This window comes from Myotis nattereri, assembly GCF_964212035.1.
Source record: "Myotis nattereri genome assembly, chromosome: 2".
NCBI classification, from domain to species: domain Eukaryota; kingdom Metazoa; phylum Chordata; class Mammalia; order Chiroptera; family Vespertilionidae; genus Myotis; species Myotis nattereri.
In genome coordinates, this window is record NC_138076.1 from 109,667,403 (window position 1) to 109,675,520 (window position 8,118).

Consider the following 8,118-nt stretch of genomic DNA (forward strand, 5'->3'; position numbering starts at 1 on the left):
CAGGAAGCACAGAGAATCCCAATCACGACAAACAAAAGAAACCAACACAAAGACACATCATAATTAAAATGGCAAAGGTTAAAGACAAAGAGACAATCCTAAAGGCATCAAGAGAGAAACAATTATTTAACTACAAGGGAGTTCCTATAAGGCTGTCAGCTGATTTTTCAACGGAAACATTTCAGGCAAGAAGGGATTGCATAAAGTATTCAAAGTAATGAAAAGCAAGCCCCTGAAATCAAGAATACTCTATACAGCAAGGCTATCATTTAATATTGATGGTGAAATAAAGAACTCCCCATACTATAAAAAAGCTATAGTAGTTCATTATCACTAAACCAACATTGCAAGGAATGTTTACAAGACTACTTTAAGATGAAGAAGCAATAGAGAGAGGAATATAGGAATAAAGAAAAAATGGCTATAAATAAGTACCTAGCAATAATAACTTCAACTGTAAGTAGAGTAAATGTTCCAATCAAAAGATAAAGAGGGGGAAAAGTTATAGGATAGCTGAATTTGATAAGAAAACATGAGCCACCCTGATTGGTGTGGCTCAGTAGGTTGAGTATCTTCCTGTATGCCAAAAGGATAGAAAAATATATTCCATGTAAATGGAAATGAAAAAAAGCTGGGGTAGTAATACTCATATATGACAAAATACACTTCAAAATAAAGGCCATAAAAAAGGCAAAGAAGGTCACTACATAATACTAAAGGGATCATATCAACAAGGGGGCATAACTCTTGTAAACATATATGTACCCAGTATAGGAACACCTAAATATATAAAAAACTCTTGGTCAATTTTAAGGGTGAGATGGGCAGCAATACAGTAACAGTTGGGAACTTTAACAGCCCACTGACATCACTGGATAGATCTTCCAGGCAAAAACTCAGTAAGGAAACAGCCCTTAAATGACACACTGAATCAAAGGGATTTAATTGATATCTACAGAATGTTTCATCCCAAAGCAGCAGAATATTATTATTATTATTTACCTTTTGACCCCCTTCATCTATTTCTCACCTCTGGCACCCACCAATCTGTTTTCTATATCTATGAGCTTGTGTGTGTTTTCTTTCTTAGATTCCACATATAAGAGGGGTCATATAATATTTGTCATTCTCTGTAAGTCTTACTTCAATTAGCATACTGCCCTTAAGGTCCATTCATGTTGTCTAAAATGGCAAAATTTTATTCACTTTTAATGGCTGAATAATATTCCTATGTATTTATGTACCACATTTTCTTTATCCGTTTATCCATTGATGGACATTTAATTTGCTTCCAATTCTTCACTATTGTAAATAATGCTGCAATGAACATAAGGATGCAGATATCTTTTTAAATGAGTGGTTTTGTTTCCTTTGTGCAAATACCCAGAAGAGGGATTACTGGGTCATATGATAGCTTTATTCACAATGTTTTGAGGACCTTCCACACTGTTTTCCTTAGTGGTTGTGCCCATTCAAATTTTAACCAACAGTGTACAGGGCTTACCTTTTTACCACATCCTCTCCAACACTTGTTATTTCATGTCTTTTTAAAAAGTACCCATTCTGACAGATGTGAGGTGATATCTCATTGTGGTTTTGATGTATCTATTGACCATCTGTATATCTTTTTTGGAAAAGCATCTATTCAGATTGTTCATTTTTTTAGTTTGTTTGCATTATTTGCTATTGAGTTGTATGAGTTCTTTATGTATTTTGGGTATTTTGGTCAAATATTGGTGTTTTCTGGGTCCTTCTTGTCCCTATTGTAATGCCCTTTTCTCAGACACTTCCAAGTCTCTTCCATGCTGCCATGTGCAGGACTGCATAAGGTTATCATTAGGCCATTTTCTCAGGAGCCTTATCCAGCCAGGATACTATACAACTCTGGTGCCTTAAAGGGCTCAGGGCTCCTTAGGATCCCTGATATCCTTGAGCTGTGGGATCTCTCAGTCTTTTCCAAGTCGAGCCAGGTTGGTTTTCAGAGAAACAACCAAACTATAACTCCATGGGTCTCATCTCCATCTCCCTCAAGTTATTCATCCGTCTCAGTGACCTTAAATCTCCTTTTGGGTCGAACATGTGCTCTTACATCATCATGAAATTTTTCTGAATCAGTTGTTTATGGTATGAACTTTGAGAATTTAGCATTCAAACTAGGTTTTGGTAACTCAAAAAGTATTTTCTCTCAAAGCTGCTGTTTCTGTCATGAGCATCAAAAGTCTATTAAAACTTTGTTGTTTTTTTATTTTTATTTATTTATTTATTTTAATTAAATCTTTATTGTTCAGATTATTAAATTTGTTCCTCTTTTTTCCCCCCCATAACTCCCCTCCTTCCAGTTCCCACCCCACCCTCCGCCCTCACTCCCCACCCACTGTCCTCATCCAAAGGTGCACGATTTTTGTCCAGTCTCTTCCTGCATCTCCCACACCACTTTCCCCCCCAAGAATAGCCAGTCCATTCCCTTTCTATGTCCCTGATTCTATTATAATCACCAGTTCATTCTGTTCATCGGATTATTTATTCACTTGAATCTTAGATTCACTTGTTGATAGATGCGTATTTGTTGTTCATAATTTGTATCTTTACCTTTTTCTTCTTCCTCTTCTTAAAGGATACTTTTCAGCATTTCATATAATACTGGTTTGGTGGTGATGAACTCCTTTAGCTTTTCCTTATCTGTGAAGCTCTTTATCTGACCTTCAATTCTGAATGATAGCTTTGCTGGATAAAGTAATCTTGGTTGTAGGTTCTTGGCATTCATCACTTTGAATATTTCTTGCCACTCCCTTCTGGCCTGCAAAGTTTCTGTTGAGAAATCAGCTGACAGTCGTATGGGTACTCCCTTGTAGGTCACTGAGTTTCTTTCTCTTGCTGCTTTTAAGATTGTCTTTTTGTCTTTTGCTCTTGGCATTTTAATTATGATGTGTCTTGGTGTGTTCCTCTTCGGATTCCTTTTGTTTGGGGTTCTCTGCGCTTCTTGGACCTGTAAGTCTATTTCTTTCACCAGGTGGGGGAAGTTTTCTGTCATTATTTCTTCAAATAGGTTTTCAATATCTTGCTCTCTCTCATCTTCTGGCACCCCTATAATTCTGATGTTGATACGCTTGAAGATGTCCCAGAGGCTCCTTACACTATCTTCGTATTTTCGGATTCTTTTTTGCTTTTCCGGTTGGGTGTTTTTTGCTTCTTCACATTTCAATTCTTTGACTTGATTCTTGTGCTCCTCTGGTCTGCTGTTGGGTGTCTGTATAATATTCTTTATTTCAGTCAGTGTATGTTTAATTTCTAGTTGGTTCTTTATCACAACATCGAGGGTCTCATTAGATTTCTTGAGGATCTCACTACATTTATCGGCGGTCTCACCAGTCTTTTCGAGGGCCTTACTAAGTTTATCGGCAGCTTCTAGACAGTTCTTGAGAGACCTTAAAAGTGTGGTTTTGAGCTCTATATCTTCCATTTCTGACATTTGCGTCCTGATTCTTTGTCTCCGCATTTTTTTATCTTTTCTTGGTGCACCCCCTAGTGGTCTTTGTGCGCAGTCTTGTTGTAGTTAAACCTTGATTGTCGGCAATACCAGGGGTGATTTGACCTCCAGGCTAACTGGCTGTGAGAGTCAGCTGTGTCTGGAGTGGGAGAGCTTCTGTGCTGGATCTCTAGGGCGGTGCTAATCTAGCGTTTGCCTGAGGCTATCTGGCAAATGGCTCTGCGCAGGGCTTGGGCGGGGCGGGTCCCTGGGGATCTACAAGGCGGGCGGAGCAAGCAGTTATGGCTGCTCTCAGTTCTGTCCCTAGGGGCTCTGCCTCTCAGAGTCCCAGCAACCACTGCAAACCTCGGAGAGAAAGCTGCCTTCGAGTTCCAACCAAAGCCAGAAAGTCCCGCTTCTCCCATTTGAATCTGGGTCCCCAGAGACTCACCTGGATCTGGAGCTCAGAGTCTGAAACTCCCTCCTGATTGAAAACAACAACCGCGCCCTCTGCTGCCAGCCCGCTCCGCGTGCGTGCACACTCCGCACCTGAGTATTTCACTTCAGCACTGCGCCTCCTCTGAGTCTGGGTATGATATTCTCTTTCCTCCTAGTTGTAGAATTTCCACTCAGCCAGCCTTCCTGTGGTTCTGGATGATGTCCATTCTGTCCTTTCGTTATATCTCTGAAGTGGTTGTTCGAGGTAGCAATCTCCGGTGTTAACCTATGCCGCCATCTTGGTTTCCTCTTTTATTTCTTTCTTGATCTCATTGGTAACCCCTTCATTGTTTAATAGCATGCTATTTAGTCTCCATGTATTTGAATGTTCTTGAGTGTTTTTATTATAGTTTATCTCTAATTTCATTTCATTGTGATCTGAGGAGATGCTTGATATGATTTCAATGTTCTTGAACTTGTAGAGACTTGTTTTGTGTCCTAGTATGTGGTCTATATTTGTGAATGACCCATGTGCACTTGAGAAGATTGTATATTCTGCATCTTTGGGGTGAAATATTCTATAAATATCAACTAAATCTCTCTGATCCAGTGTGTTCTTTAGAGTCACTGTTTCCTTGTGAATTTTTTTGGGGGGAAGATCTATCCAGTGAAGGCAGAGGAGTGTTAAAGTCCCCTACTATGACTGTATTGCTGTTGATCTCTCCCTAAAAGTCCTCTAGAAGATTTTCATATATATTTAGGTACTCCTATATTGGGTGCATATGTTTATCAGGGTTATATCCTCTTGTTGGATCGATCCCTTTAGTGTTATGTAGTGACCTTGGCCATCTCTTTTTATGGCCTTCATTTTGAAACCTATTTTGTCAGATATAAGTATTGCTACCCCAGTGTTTTTTTTCTTTTCTATTTGCATGAAAAGATTTTTCCCATCTCTTCACTCTCAGTCTTTGTGCATCTTTTGTTCTGAGGTTGGTCTCTTGTAGACAGCATATAGTTGGGTAACATTTTTGTATCCATTCAGCTACCCAATGTCTTTTGATTGGAGCATTTAATCCATTTACATTTAAGGATATTATTGATAGGTACTTATTTATTGCCATTTGAATTCCTATGCTTAGGTTTCTCTCTCTCTCTCTTTCTTCCTCTCATTGTAGCAGCTCTTTTAGCATCTCTTGTAATGCTGGCTTGGTGATAATGAACTTCTGTGGCCTTTTTTTTTTTTTTTTTTGGTCTGGGAAGCCCTTTATTTCACCCTCTATTTTGAATGATAGCTTTGCTGGACATAGTAATCTTGGTCTCAAATCCTTGCTCTCCATTACTTTGAGTACTTCATGTCATTCCCTTCTTGCTTGTAGAGTTTCAGATGAGAAATCAGCTGACAGCCTTATGGGAGCTTCTTGGAGGTAATGAATTGCTTTTTTCTTGTTGTCTTTAAGATTCTCTCTTTGAGGCAGAGCTGCCTCAAACAGATTGTCAAACTGCAGTGGGAAGGCCGGGGAGGGTTGGGGGGCAGGAGGGAGGGGGGTAAGAGATCAACTAAAGGACTTGTATGCATGCGTATAAGCATAACCAATGGACATAAGACACTGGGGGATAGGGGAGGCTGGGGGACTGTCTAGGGCGGGGGGATAAAATGGACACATATGTAATACCCTTTGTAATACTTTAAGCAATAAAAAAATTAAAAAAAAAAAAAAAAGATTCTCTCTTTGTCTTTAATTTTTTGGCATTTTAATTATGATGTGTATGGGCATGGGCCTGTTTGGGTTCTTCTTGCTTGGTTCTCTCTGTGCTTCCTAGACTGATGTGACTTTTTCCTTCACCAGGTTAGGGAAGTTTTCTGCCATTATTTCTTCAAATATGTTCTCTATCCCTTGCTTACTTTCTTCTCCTTTTGGCACACCTATTATGTGAATATTGGTATGTTTCATGTTGTCCCACAGCTCCTTAAACCGTCCTCCCATTTTTAAATTGTTTTTTCTGTTTGGTTCTCTGATTAAGTGATATTTTCTACCTGGTCTTCTAATTCACTGATCTGATCCTCGGCTTCCCCTAATGTGCTGTGTATTCCTTCCTGTGTGTTCTTTATTAGTGCTATGTTGTTCTTCATTTCCGACTGGTCTTTTTTCATAGTTACCATATCTTTCCTTATGTTGTTTGAGCATCTTTGCCACCATTATTCTGAACTCTATATGTGATAAATGTCTTATCTTCATTTCATTTAGCTCTTCTTCTGGAGATTTCTTTTGTTCTTTCATTTGGGGGTTGTTGTTAGTTTTTGTCTCCCCATTTTGATTGCCTGTTTGGGTTTGTGTCTATGTATCAGGTAGATCTGCTATGACTCCCAATCTCTAGTGCAAGACAATGTCAGACACTGTTTCTGTCTGGCCCCGAGTTCCCTCTTTGGAGCTATCAACAATACACAGCTTGTGGCTCCCTATGCTGGGGCTGGGTGCCTTTGGAAAAGACCCAGTTTTGCATCAGGCTTTGCTTTTCCTAACCCCAGGCCCAGAAGGGGATCAGGCAAAGACTCAAAGGCTCCAGAGCTCTGGCCTGCAGTCTGATTGTTATTCTCAGAGTATTGAGTTGGAACTTTTCATAGGAGAGAGCCAGACTTAACCCAAGAGAACAGCTAGAAAGAGGAAAACCAGAAGATGGGGGCAATATAGGCAGACGCGTCCCAGGTCTTGTCCTGGAGCAAATGGAGTAAGCAGCTGAAACTAATAAAACCCACCCCGAATTGGCGAAGTTACTCAGCTGATGAGACGGTTTGCAGCCGGGAAGGGCAGAGCTCCCCTGGAAAGCAGATCCAAGCAACAGCAGCCTCCTGATCACCACACCCTCTGTCTGAAGCCTCCCCCCACCAGCCAGAAGAGCCACCACAGCTGTGAACAGCACCCACCAGAGGATCTGCTGCCAACTGAGGAGCAGCTGCTACCGCAACCACCCGAGGAGCAACAACAGACCAAGGAGCCACTGCCACTCAGGGAGCAGCCACTGAACAACTCAACGTCTAGATATGTCAGTGAGATCCAACATGGGTAGACAAAGAAACCCCAAAGGAAAGAAAAGGAGGACTGGCCAGAAAAGCAGCTAAGTGATACAGAGGCATGCAACATGACAGAAAAAGAATTCAGAGTAAGGGTCCTAGAATGCATAAATTGGATGGAGGAAAAATCAACAACTTATGCAAGAAGCAAGAAGAAATGAAGAGCTATATAGCTGCAATAAAAAACACTATTGAAAGTATCAACAGTAGACTAGGAGAAGCGGAGGACCGAATTAGTGAATCAGAAGAAAAGGAAGCAAAACACACCCAAACTGTACTGCAATTGGAGAAAAAAATTAAAAGACAGGAGGAGAGCCTAAGGGAGCTTTGGGACAACATGAAACAAAACAACATACGACTAATAGGGGTGCCAGAACAACAGAAAGAGGAACAAGGATTAGAACACCTATTTGAAGAAATAATATCAGAAAACGTCCCTGAGGTGGGTAAGAAAAAAGTCACACAAGCACAGAGAGTCCCAAACAAGGTGAACCCGAAAAGACCCACACCAAGACACATCATAATTACCATGGCAAATGTTCAGGACAAAGAGAATCTTACAGGCTGCAAGAGAGAGACAGAAAGTTACATACAAGGGATCTCCCATTAGATTATCAAATGATTTCTCAACAGAAACACATCAGGCCAGAAAAGAATGGACGTAAATTTACAAAGTGATGCAAAGCAAAGGACTGAATCCAAGAATACTCTATCCAGCAAGGCTATCATTCAAACTTGAAGGGGAAATAAGAAGTTTCACAGACAAAAAAAGGCTAAGGGAGTTTATCACCACCAAGCCAGCAATGCAAGAAATGCTAAAGGGACTGGTGTAAAAAGAAGAAACAAAAAACTCAGAAAGAAAACAGCCACACACAAAAAAGAAATGGCTACAAACAAGTACCTTTCAATAATAACTTTAAACGTAAACGGACTAAATGCTCCAACCAAAAGACATCGAGTGGCTGAATGGATAAAAAAACATGACCCACACATTTGCTGTCTACAAGAGACCCACCTCATTAGAAGGGACTCACACAGACTGAAAGTGATGGGATGGAAAAATATCTTTCAGGCAAATGGAAAGGAAAAGAAAGCTGGGGTACCAATACTTATATCGGACAAAATAGACCTCAAAGTGAAGGCC